The following is a 13,841-nucleotide window of genomic DNA, read 5'->3' on the forward strand; positions in this document are numbered from 1 at the left end:
TCTACCACTCCATCCGCATCTGTCTCTACCCACTTAGCCAATCCTCCTACTCCTCATCGGGGCTCCCATAACAAGGTCTAATCAAAGAGGCTGGGTACGTCAAGGATCCTGCCCCTATTTCAACCTTCTTGGGACAATCACTTCACATCGCCCCACCTCACAACTGGATGGCTGCATGTGATCCCTCTACCCACTTGGCTTGAAATTTCCCCCTACTGGAGGTCTCCGCATGAGTGGATGCCTCCACTTAGTCTCCTCTCAACATCTCCAATCGTGGCTCCTCCACAATTGTCTGAGGCTTCTTCTCGGACTGCATGTTGAGAGGTAATTTACTCCCCCTCTCAACCACCAAGTCTCTAACCTTTGAATTTCTCCTCAAGGCTTTTCATGCATCCTGAACCTCAAAAGCATACAGGTTCTTGGCTAGCACACCAATTTGTTTCATCTTTCCCACTATCACGAAATTTTCTAGAAAAAGAGATGATTTTACATCAACAAAATCTCCCTTATCCGAACTTTGATTCAACCAATTTTTTTTTTTTTGAATTTGGGTATTTTTTGACAAGGAATCTAGATCTTCTATTTGTTTCTGAAAATTTTGCACAAAAAAATTCAGATCTGCTCTGAAAACTTGTGGCCCAATTTTTTCTTTTTACTTCGAATTTTCTTCTTCATATACTGTTCTCCGCTTTGATCACCTTTGCTCTGATACCATTTAGAAATTCTCACTGTAAATTAACTGATAATGCAATATACTAAAGCAAAATACTTAATCTACTTCTACAATCAAACTTACAGAAGCTTAATCGATTTGAGCAAGATCAAACAGAACACATATAACAGAGAAGAAAAATCAATACACATGAAACACATAAGAATACTCTGGGGAAAGCCACAGCTAAAAACTACGCTATCTGTATTATCATACAAGGTGGAAATACATCAAGAATTATACAAAGCCTTATCTCTCACAGCTAGCCAGCTCTCAATACAATCCTCCTGGATGCTCACAGGCAATCAAAGCTTCTCAAAAGCCTTCTCCTCTGCCTTCCAAGCCTCCTATTTCCTTGTGTAGTTACCTCTAGGATGATCTCCTTCACCCAGTGTAACACTGCTCTCACACACTGCTCTAACACACTATCAGAACTACACAATCCTCAAGGAACCTTATTCCTTCTACATGGATGAGTTTCCTTTATAGGAAAACTCATGCAATTGATAGTAAAATGTCCCTGTCTTTAATCTCAACTAGATCTTTCTGTGAATAGACATGCATGAGTTATTTATGAGAGAATCATCAGTTATCTAGAGTACACTAGTTTGATGCATGCATGCATTATCTGACTGAACTCACAATTAGTTCTTCAAACTGTTTGGAACTAATTTAACTAGACATAACTCAGTTAACTGAGATAACTAATTACAACTCAATTAATACTCATCCTTATCTTCTTATTTAAGGGATAATCTCCTTAATTTAAGGGATAATTGTTGTATGACTTCACAAATACTTCTAGCTTGAATTTCTTCAACTAATTAATCCATAATGAATTAATTAAATATTTCCAAGTAGCTAGTGAGACTAAATTTGATTTTAAATCACATTTTAAATTCAAGAACAAATTAAAATTGGAATTTCTGGATTCTATTTTTATCATTTCTTCTTGCTATTTTCAACACTCCCTCTCAACAAGAAATGAATTCAACTCGATCCTGATCCTGAAACTTTGGAATGTTCTGCATGCAACACTTCCCTTTAGTGTTGTTGCTCCAACAACTCTAGAAACAAAAAGGAACATCCAACATGAATCAAAATGATGCCTCTGTCATCAAAGTCTCTGACTGTTATTGCCTTAGTCGACTAAAAAACTCTGCACCTCTGTGCTCTTCAGTATCTGACTACTCTAGCCTCTGTCACTTTGATCTCTAATTGCATCAATCACACTGATTCCTCCTGCTGCATTCGTGCTGTTGTTGGTCCTTTCTCCCAGCACTGCATCTGCACTGCACCTCCTCTCATCATGTTGCATTGTGCTGCCCACTACTGCACTGCAACTAAGTTACTAAGAAGTAAGTAACTGATCTCCCAACCGACCTCCCTGTTGGGCTAGAAACATTCTCTGATGCTAAAGCTTCCTCTGCCACTCCATCCGCATCTGTCTCTACTCACTTAGCCAATCCTCCTACTCCTCATCGGGGCTCCCATAGCAAGGTCTAATCAAAGAGGCTGGGTACGTCAAGGATCCTGCCCCTATTTCAACCTTCTTGGGACAATCACTTCACATCGCCCCACCTCACAACTGGAGGTATGGCTGCATGTGATCCCTCTACCCACTTGGCTCGAAATTTCCCCCTACTGGAGGTCTCTGCATGAGTGGATGCCTCCACTCATTCTTCTCTCAACATCTCCAATTGTGGCTCCTCCACAATTGTCTGAGACTTCTTCTCGGACTGCATGTTGAGAGGTAATTTACTCCCCCTCTCAAGCACCAAGTCAGGGAAAATTTTAAGAACCCCCCTAAATTTATAAATATAATAAATGGGCGAATCTCCATTGTATATAGGAAAAATGGAAGGCGATTTTATCAATAATATAATATTTATATATAATTTATTGGCGAATCTCTCACCAGGCATGGAGAATATTTTACTCAATTATAAAATATTGTAAGATCTTGGCTAGTCTTTCACTAAATAATAAAAATTTGTAAAGTCCTAGTGAATCTTAGCATAAGCTACATGCTCGTGTAATTCCCCCATTTAAATAGGCTACATTCTAGGTGAATACCATGGGTCAATACCATGTGTCATTCTGGTGAATACCATGGGTCAATACCATGTGCCATTTTTATTTTTATTAATTCTAATATTAGGGTTAATAATGGTTTTTTGCATGGTATTAATAACAATCTAGTCCATGGTATTTGTCCCATAGTATTTTGGCCATAGGTTTCACCTATGAGTGTTCGTAAATATAAGGTGACTTATGGAGTAAATATAGAAAAATGTTTTATTTGTTTACCATACCTCTCGTTTATTTATATTTTTATTAATTTACCATACCTCTTTTACAAATATGGTATTTGGCCCATAGTATTCACTTAAATAAAACCTCTTTCTTGAGCCTTCATAAATAGAATGAGGGTTATGGACTAAATATAAAAAGAGGTTTTATTTATTTATGATACGTCTAGTTTATTTATATTTTTATTTATTTACCATACCTTTTGAGTAAGTATAAAAAGACATTTTATTTATTTACCATACCTCCACTTTATTTATATTTTTATTTGTTTACACCCTTACATGTATGTAAGGTGAATTATGGAGTAAATATAAAAAATGTTTTATTTATTTACCATACTTCTCATTTATTTATATTTTTATTAATTTACCATACCTCTTTTATAAATATGGTATTTGGCCTATAGGATTCACTTAAATAAAACCTATTCTTGAAATTGGGCGAATGGATTCACTTAAATAAAACCTATTCTTGAAAATGGGCGAATGGAAGGTTGTAAGTCCTAATTTCAAGGGCTAAATTTACCTTTTTTACCCTCTCCCTTAAAATAAGGTGGGCTATTTGAGGTGATTTGTAAAAATGTACTATGATACAAAATATTCGCCCACTAAAAATTTAAAACCCCTTAATTTCGCCAAAGGGCGAACATTCACCCCTAAAATTATCCTTGCACCAAGTCTCTAACCTTTGAATTTCTCCTCAAGGCTTTTCATGCATCCTGAACCTCAAGAGCATACAAGTTCTTGGCTAGCACACCAATTTGTTTCATCTTTCCCACTATCACGAAATTTTCTAGAAAAAGAGATGATTTTACATCAACAAAATCTCCCTTATCCGAACTTTGATTCAGCCATTGTTTTTTTTGAATTTGGGTATTTTTCGACAAGGAGTCCAGATCTTCTATTTGTTTCTGAAAATTTTGCAAAAAAAAATTCAGAACTGCTCTGAAAGCTTGTGGCCCAATTTTTTATTTTTACTTCGAATTTTCTTCTGCATATACTGTTCTCCACTTTGATCACCTTTGCTCTGATACCATTTAGAAATTCTCACTGTAAATTACCTGATAATGCAATATACTAAAGCAAAATACTTAATCTACTTCTACAATCAAACTTACGGAAGCTTAATCGATTTGAGCAAGATCAAACAGAACACATATAACAGAGAAGAAAAATCAATACACATGAAACACATAAGGATACTCTGGGGAAAGCCATAGCTAAAAACTCCGTTATCTGTATTATTATACAAGGTGGAAATACATAAAAAATTATACAAAGCCTTAGCTCTCACAGCTAGCCAACTCTTAGTACAATCCTCCTGGATGCTGACAGGCAATCAAAGCTTCTCACAAGCCTTCTCCTCTACCCTCCAAGCCTCCTATTTCCTCGTGTAGTTACCTCTGGGATGATCTCCTTCACCCAATGTAACACTGCTCTAACACACTGTTAGAACTGTGCAATCCTTAAGGAACCTTATTCTGTCTACATGGATGAGTTTCCTATATAGGAAAACTCATGCAAATGATAGTACAATGTGCCTGTCTTTAATCTCAACTAGATCTTTCTATGAATAGACATGCATGAGTTATTTATGAGAGAATCCTCAGTTATCTAGAGTACACTAGTTTGATGCATGCATGCATTAACTTACTGAACTCACAATTAGTTCCTAAAACTATTTGGAACTAATTTAACTAGACATAACTCAGTTAACTCAACTAACTAATTACAACTCAATTATAACTCATCCTTATCTCTTTAATTAAGGGATAATCTCCTTAATTTAAGGGATAACTGTTGCATGAATTCACAAAGACTTCTAGCTTGAATTTCTTCAACTAATTAATCCATAATGAATTAATTAATTATTTCCAAGCAGCTAGGGAGACTAAATTCGATTTTAATTCACAATTTTAATTCAAGGACAAATTAAAATTGGAATTTCTGGATTCTATTTTTATCATTTGTTGTTGCTATTTTCAACTGTTTTCTTGAAGTTACAAGCATAAGAATTTCATGTGTTGAACAGTAAGAGATAAAGCAAATCTCTAAGATAATGGAAATTGGTCCATCGTACCGGATGGGACTCCCACACCAAACAGTGTGAGGTCTATTTGGGAATTCATACCGGGGAGATCCCCTGAATGTTGGTGTGTCCAGCACCATGAACATTTATGGTGCTAGAAGGAGGGCCACCGGTAGCTTATGGATAAATGTCCTCTCATCCCCATGTATCCATCATCTGGTGAAGGTAGTAACACAAATTCCCTCTCTCCTATGCGCAACTCCTCACCTCCCATACTCGAATAAGAAATTTCATATCATCACCGTAGCGCTATCCGTCCCATCACCTGTCAATTTTCTAAAGTTGTTGGACTAATTCCAAGAGTACACAATCTTCCCTCTTCGCAGAGGAAGCAAAAGAGTACCCACACTTGAGTGGTAGTTTCATCTATTGAAGAAGTAATCCTCACCACTCTTGAAGTGCTGGGAGAAGCTGTTCAGAACAAAGATCCATTTCCAACACTATTTACAGATGATGTATTAGAGAATGTTGGTGGACAAGAGGCTTCTGCATTTACTGACGGGTCCTTAAGATACCTTCAAATAAAGATCGCACTGGAAGATCAAAGCAAGACAACCTTAATGGAAAAGTGGGGTTGTTTTTAGTATGCATTAATTCTAGTCGGATTGAAGAACGCGTCTGCAATCTTCTCCTGGTAGTAATTGCGACGTTTAAGGAATTTATTCATAACTTTTTGGAGGCTTTTTTTTACGATTGGACTGTGTTTGCATTGGTCAAACGTCATGTTGCAAGTCTGCACCTTATGCTAGATACATGTCGAAGGTATCAGATCATGCTGAATTTGAAGAAGTGCATATTCCGTGTGCCCTTTGGAATTTTTCTTGGCCATGTCATATTTAAGCAGGGATTGATGGTGGACCCTATGAAGATCACATTGATTATGAATTTGGAAGCTCCTAGGAATATAAAATAGTTGCGCATGACATTGGGGCACACTCGGTATTATAGAAATTTTATCAAGGCATACGCTTAGATAACCACACCGATGGAAAAATTATTGAAGAAAGATGCGATGTTTTGTTGGGATGAAGAATGTCAGTGCAGTCTTGATGTCTTGAAGGAAAATATGGTGACTGCACCTATTTTTGTGTTTCTAGATTTGAAGAAATAATTCCATGTGTATGTAGATGCTTCTTGTATTGTGCTCGATGCAGTATTAACTCAGGAAGGAGAGGGAGAAATTGATCATTCGATAGCCTTCGCGAGCAGAAAGTTATAAAAGGATAAGAAGAATTATTCCACTACAGAGCACAAAGGGTTGCCGATTATCTATACACTGTAACCATTTCAACATTATTTATTGGGAAAAAAATTTTAAATGTATGCAGATCACTCCATGCTGAAATACCTGGTCAATAAGCCTGTGTTGGGGGGGAAGATCTATCGATGGTTATTGTTGTTTCAAGAATACAAGTTTGAAGTAATTGTGAAGCCTAAAAGGCTGAATGCTAGACCTGACAACCTATCAAGGATTGAAACGGGTAAAGAACCAAATAGTTTGGAGGAAAGACTATTGGATGCATAGCTCTTTGCGGTGCGCATTGCAAATGACCATTTTGTTGATATCATTCTATTTTTAACTACAGGTAGAACTCCCAAAGGATATAACACTCAGTAGAAGAATGAATTAGTAGTCCTCTCTACATATTTTTCAGTAATTTCGGGTCACTTATACAAGATGGGAACAAATGAAATACTAAGAAGGTATGTTCTAGAATTTGAAAGTGCTAGTATCCTCACTGAAGCACATGGAGGAGCGGCTGGAGGACACTATGCAGGAAAAGAAACTGCACAGAAGATTTTGCACGCTGGGTTATGGTGGTCGAAATTACATAAGTATTCTAAGATGTACTGCAAGTGATGCGATGCCTGCCAAAAGATGGGAAAGCCTTCCCGAAGAGATGAATTTCCTTTTAATCCTCAGGTTTCATTGCAAGTATTTGATAAATGGGCCATTTATTTCATAGGGCCAATACAACCGCCAGGAAAAAGATGGGCACACGGTATATCATTACTGCAACGAAGTATTTAACCAGATGGGTGGAAGCGCATAGAGTGAAGGATTGTACAGCTGCCACCACTATGAAGTTTTTGTTTGAATATGTCTTAATGCAGTTTAGATGCCCTAAGATATTGATGAGTCATAGTGGTACACACTTCTTGAATGAAATGATCGACGCGATGCTTGAAGAATTCTAGGTATACCACCAAAAGAGCACGTCCTATCACCCACAAGCAAATCAAATAGTGGAAGCATTTAACAAAATCTTGGAGAAAGCGTTGACAAAGGTTTGAAACACGCTGAGAAATGACTGGGATATGTGCATACTAGCAGTACTATGGGCATATAGGATGACCTGCAAGAAGTTTATGAGCTACACACCATTTAGGTTAGTTTATGGGATTGAAGTGGTGATGAGTATGGAGTATATTGTGCCAAGTTTATGTATTGCAGCTTTGACAGAGATGGCAGAAAGCGAGACCTTGGAGGAACGGCTTGCGCAGCTGATGGAGTTAGAAGAGGACCACTTTCTTGCAGGATTTCACTAGCAAGTACAAAAGGAATACGATAAAGCATGGCATGATAGCCATATTAAGCTGCACACTTTCAAGGTGGATGATCTAGTGCTACTATATGACACCAAGTTCACAAAATTTCCAGGGAAATTTCAAATGCACTGGTTAGGGCCATATTTTGTTAAGGAGATCACAGATGGTGGTGCAGTTCAGCTCGTGAAGCTGAATGGGGAGCTATTCCCTCAGAAAGTGAATGGAAGTAGGTTGAAGCTGTATACACGGGATCCTACCCCTGCGTAATGACTACATGGTAGTAGACGAGTCTTAGTGATCTAGGCAGTTGCAAGGGATTGCGAGACTATAAACTATGCCGCACAAAGAGGAAAAACATTTAGTAATGAGGTTGCACGACGGGGGCAAGAAGTGTGACAGGTGAAGCTACGTTGGATGTGTTGCGTCATGGAGGATGGTACCATGCAGGCAGGTCCAAAAGTAGCCATTGAAGTAACTATTCACAATTTGATGGAAAAAATATCATTAAGAGGAGCATGTAGGCGTCATTTATGGTGAAAATATTTGGAAATCTGCAGCCAAAGGTGCATTTATGATCAGAAATTGGAGGGAACGGTCGGATTTGAATTCAAAACCTCCTATAAATAGGGCACGTTGGTCTGCTAAAAAACACTTTGCATTATGAGAATTATCTATGAGCTTTATTTTTTTAAGTTTATGAAGCACGAAGACTGGGAAGAACTCTTGTCACGACCGTCATTTGTAAACTTATTTGCAGAAGCCTGTGAATGTTTTTTTAAATGAATGATTGTAACAAATCCCATAGAGGTTGTTAGTTATAAAGTTGTTGTCTCCGATGTGGTGGCCCCTAAAGTAAAGAGCATGGAAGCTATGCCCTATGTGCCTACGACACCGAGGTCGCCTCGATAGAAGAGGTCGGTTGCAAAAGAGAAGCAAAAGAAACATGTACCAGTGAGGCCCTCATCGAGGAAGAACCTAAAGGTTCGGCAGAAGGAGAAGAAGGATATGCAGCTGGAGAAAATTGTGGAATTCGAGGCAAAAGAACCTCATGATGGAGTTAAGTGGTTATATGCTGAGGAGGGAGAGCCTATCACTAGGCTCCCAGAGTATACCTCTCCATGGAAAGGGAAAATGAAAGTTACCAAAGAATCGGACTCGGGAAAATTTATGGTCTCTATGCCATTGTTACCAGAACAAGTCATTTCTGAAGGCACAGTCTTAGTGCGCATCCCGATGTTGAATATGGAGGATTGGGATCTTGCTAACCACGAGTAATTCCCTCACTTAGCTACTAATAATTACATGACAAAGATCTACTATGAAGAAACTGGGGTTACACGGTTGGAACCCTTGAAATGGGTCATAGGTGTTGAGTATGCTACTTTATTACACATGCTTTGTGTACCACACATCCACCAGTCAATTATCAACATTGTGTATGCACTTGCTGCTCGCGTTGGTAGTAATGGGCACGTACGGCTCGGTGAACCCATCCCTATAACGGATATGCTCATCCATAGGATTACGAAGTTTCCCTATAAATGGGTGGACCCTGCCAAGGAGTTTGGAGGAAAAATTGGAGAAAAGAGTTAGTGGATAAGATTAAGGAAGAGTTTGGGCTAATAAAAAAGTCGCATGGATACTCTATTTGCTCCATTCAAGACAAGGAAGTGCAGTTCGCTACCCAAATTCTAGCAGGAAAGATTATGAGGAAATGTTGTACGGGCAAAGTTCTGGTGCCAGTAGTGTCATTAGTTGCCCAGTGCATGAAGGGAGTACAATACAACTAGGTGTAGTATTTATGTAAGGAATTCCTCACAAACTGTCGCGAAGCACATGAGGACAACAAGTGATTTCACTATATCTGGCTCCTGTTGCTCATTTTACTAGTAGCATTGCGCCTGCCGAAGGATAGTCAGTTTCCTCTGCAGGAAGAAAATTTACCAGAGGCAACAAAGTTTGCTTTGTTGTGGGTGACAAAGGATCCAGAGAGGATAAAGGAATCCAAGATTTTCTAGATATTGGTTGAAATGGACCTCTGCATAGTAATCAGTCAGCGGCCAAGGTTGTCTCCAACCTTGTTTGAAAAATTGAGGGCCTTCGCAGAGTTTAAGGCTGACTTTCATAATGTATCAATCAGGGCGAGGCGGGACCCTAAGCATATTTGGCACAAGTTGCCATAATTAGTTTCAGAAATAGATGTGTTGGAAATTGTGGGGAGCTTGCCAATGGAGTGGAAAAAACCCACCGATGTTGGTGCAGGTACCAGTCAAGGCAGAGAAAGCTCTGCTGCATAGACAATAGCTGTGTAGAAGCGAAAATAAGCAGCACAGAAAGCGGTGTGAGCATTAGCTAAGAGGAGGAATAAATAAGTTTTCGCTAAGGCAACTCCTGAAAAAGAGCACGCTACGAAAGAGCGTGTTGAGATAGAGCACATTGCCACATAGGAAGTCGAAGAATTGGCTTCCCAGCATACTGTGAGTAGGAACAGCAGGAAGGAGGCAGGGGAGAGGAGCAGAGCACTCCCTTCACATTGAATAAGCGCAGTAAGGAGACAACTGTTGGGCCAAGGAAGAAGCAAAAATCAGATAAACAAGTGAGCATTGACCCGATGTTCCTCATATAAGAGGATCTATATGAAATTAGGGACAAAGTTAGAGACACCACCACAGAGCTATGGTAGAAATTTGAACAACAATACATGCAGACCTTAGGGAGCATCCAGAAGGATCTGCGTGAGTTGCAAATTGAAACAGGTAGGATTCAAGTGAGTGTAGGGTAAGTGAGTGGGGTACAAGCGAGACCAGCACAAGGGAGTGGGAAATTATTGGAGATGGAAAGAACTCCAGACCTCAGGGTCATATCCTTACCAGAAGGATCACTTCGCGCAAAAATAGAGGAATACCGCACTTTGCTGAGCATGATCAAGGACATCGAGGTGAATTTAGCCGTGCTTCCACTTTAGACTCTCCACGTGCTGTATGAGGGGGTCGCAGAAGAGCTTAGAATCAGAGAGAAACATGCACTTGCAGTAATCAGCGAATTTATGGTAAAAAAACAAATAGATGTTTGATAAGAAGGCTCGGGCTTTGAAATAAAAGGAAGAGGTGTAGGCATGAAGTTAGAGCCTGGAAACAACAATAACACAGACATGCAACTCAGTCCCAGAGCTAAATATTTCGGAAGATGCCGCAGCTACAACGAAGATCAGGAAATTGGCTTCTACGATCCGTGAATCAAAATATGAGATTATTAGAGTCATGTTTGACTTCCAAATGAAGATCTCTAAGCTACAGTTGAAATTGCAGCCAACCACTCTATTAGAGGTCCGGGAGCAGCGTGGAAAAGCCATCAGGGAGAGCATGGGCACTTTGGATGCAGCAGTCACAGGCTGCATGTTGATATTTGAATAGGACATGAGCTATGGATGACTCTGAAGGAGGACCCAAACCTGTAGAAACATGGCACAAATATCTAGGAGACGCAACAAAGGTTTGATGAAGTCAGGGCGACTGCACGCACTTTGGTGCTAGTCCAGTGCCTCGCTCAATTGTAGGAAGAAAAACAGTTGAAATCACAAATTGAAGAGCTATAAAGGAAAGAGGCCCTTCAAAAGGCCAGAATACATCCATGGATAGAGGAGTCAAGTCAACCTACTTTTTCAGTCCAGGAAAAGTTAAATACACTTCAGCAGACACAAAGAACGATGCGCCTGGCAGTAGAAGGCCCAACTACAAAAAAGCTAGTAGAGGAGGTGCAGCAAGTCGCGGTACATGGTTCTGCTAACATAGTAGCATTGCAGGTCGAGTTCTATGACCTCCGCAACAAGATCAAGGTGCTAGCAGAGTGACTTGAGGGTGAGTCACCATATTTGTGTTGGGGGCCTTTTGGGAAAGGGTCCCTAGGGTCAATTTTGGGGTTAGTTTAATTAATTTTTGAGTAGAATTTTGTAAAGAATGTAAAATCTCTATGAAATGTGGAAGAGGAGTGCACAACTAAGGAGGATTCCAAGGGGCTTTAGCCCCTTGTATGGGTAAGTGATAGGTCATTTTTGAGACTCACCCATAGGTCATGGTCCATGGTACTATAATAGAAAGGCTATAAATAGTTGAGTCACAACGAGTCTAGATAATGATATCTTTTGAGAAAGGAACAAGTGTAAGGGAAAGTGTTAAGGCATGACCACTCTGTTTCTTGTACTTAGGCGACAGGGGAAGGCTCCTATAGCCGACTTCATGGAGACCTTAGCAAGTCTGCAGCTAAGTGTGTGAGCCCATGTAGCTGGGTGTGTAGAGTGGAAGAGTCTGTAATTTGAATATTGAACCTAATAAAGACTGATTTTGATAGAATCTATTGTAGCTATGCCTTGTTTTTAATTCTATTTAAGTTTATGGATTGTTATGTAATGATCCGTTTCTATGAAATAAGGTGTAATTGTTGCATGAATCTGTCGAATCTTTAATATCTACGTATGAAATGAGTAATGATATTTTTTTGCGAAGGTATTAGGTAGATATGCAAAAAGGAAGATCTACGGTTATTATTTACTAAGCTAAAGTAGTAAGTCTACTTCTTTTAGAACTGAAAAGCCTAATCGTAGACCTTTGCAAAGGTATGGAAGCCATCTAAATAGAGTTGCAGTAGTGGACCATAGAAACACACATATATGTGCGAAGACATATCTGAGCTACAAAGGCTTCAGATTACATATCACACAGTCTCTAGATGCATAACTCTAGTTCTAGCATCCCCCAATACTACTTCGGGTGAGACTGCAGCCTACGCTATGTAGGTTGTTGCTGAAAGGACCAGTAGTTATGGTTTTGTTGGTTGGTGCGAATAACCTTGAACCTGGGTCAGGACCCTTTAAGCCAACAAGATTGGAAAGGAATTATGGGAACCATGGCTTCAAGGATGAATGATCATTTTAATGCCAGTGAGCAGGTTCAATCAGAAGATGAAGATGATGAAGAGGATGTTGCATCTGATGAAGGTCCAAGTTTTGGGAACATAGTTAACATGTACCAATGTCTTAATGCTTCCTAGAAGAAAACAACCACCGAAAAGGATACCCCAAAAGAAAACAGTTGCTACAATATGAGAATTAAAAGGGTTCCGCCGTTGTGATTGAGATACCAAAAGAGAAATTAAGAAAACTACTCAGAACAATTGATCCACTGACACCCTCAAAACATCAAGTAGAAATCAAGTCAGGAAAGAGAGTTATAGCGAAAGAAATGTCCGTGAGTAGAAAACTCCAAAACACTCCACCGGACAGTACAAACACAAGTCTTCCCCCAGACAAGTCAGTGAGTCTTCCCGCTTTAGATTACAATATTATTGAAGACTTGAAGAAGACTCGTGCAAACTTCTCTCTATATGAGCTTACCAAAATCACAGGTCAGTTGGATATTATTTTGTGCACACTGGGGCAAACTTCCATAGAAAATGTTGCCACTTCCAACAAGGGACCAAGAAAGTCTCCTAGATCACTTGCATCTGTACTCAATGCGCCTCACATGTAAGAAGAAAACTCGCTCTACTCACCATTCTTGTTATCATTCGAAATATTCAACTTCAATGTTCACATCTGTTTGGTTGACTCTGGCACATCAGTCAATGTCATGCCACTCTACATTGCTAAACATATCAATGTAAAATGGAGCATTACAGCTCCGTAGATCATCCAACTTAACCAAACATGTGTACCATCCATTGGTGAACTTTGGGATGTTATCATCTATTATCGTCTGATGGATGATTTCACCAATGCATCAACATTTTGATCGTGGACATCCCGAAAGAATATGGCTTATTTCTTAGTAAGGACTGGTCCAACAAGTTGCAAGGATATTTTTCTACAAACTAGTCACAGTTGTGGCTTCCGTACTAAGAAGAAAAAACTAGATGCAGGTGTTGTCAAAGAGATATATGAAACAAAACATTACTCCCTTGAATGGTCAGAATGAACCGTTGGCTTTCGCAAAACTTCTATTCGGAAATTACTTTATGGAAACGCAGTTGGGGTGTTATATTTCACAGCCGAGCCCCAACCCACCAGATACATGGTTGGGTCTCCTTCCTTACGCAACTAGTGGAAATGAAACTTGTACAATACTTTGTAACAATAGTAGCAGTACTGTTAGAAGTACTAGCGTGACAAGAAGTCCTTGTACAG

The sequence above is a fragment of the Pinus tabuliformis genome, chromosome J (genome assembly GCF_031772625.1).
Source record: "Pinus tabuliformis cultivar Carrire ecotype Pingquan chromosome J, CPIR1, whole genome shotgun sequence".
NCBI classification, from domain to species: domain Eukaryota; kingdom Viridiplantae; phylum Streptophyta; class Pinopsida; order Pinales; family Pinaceae; genus Pinus; species Pinus tabuliformis.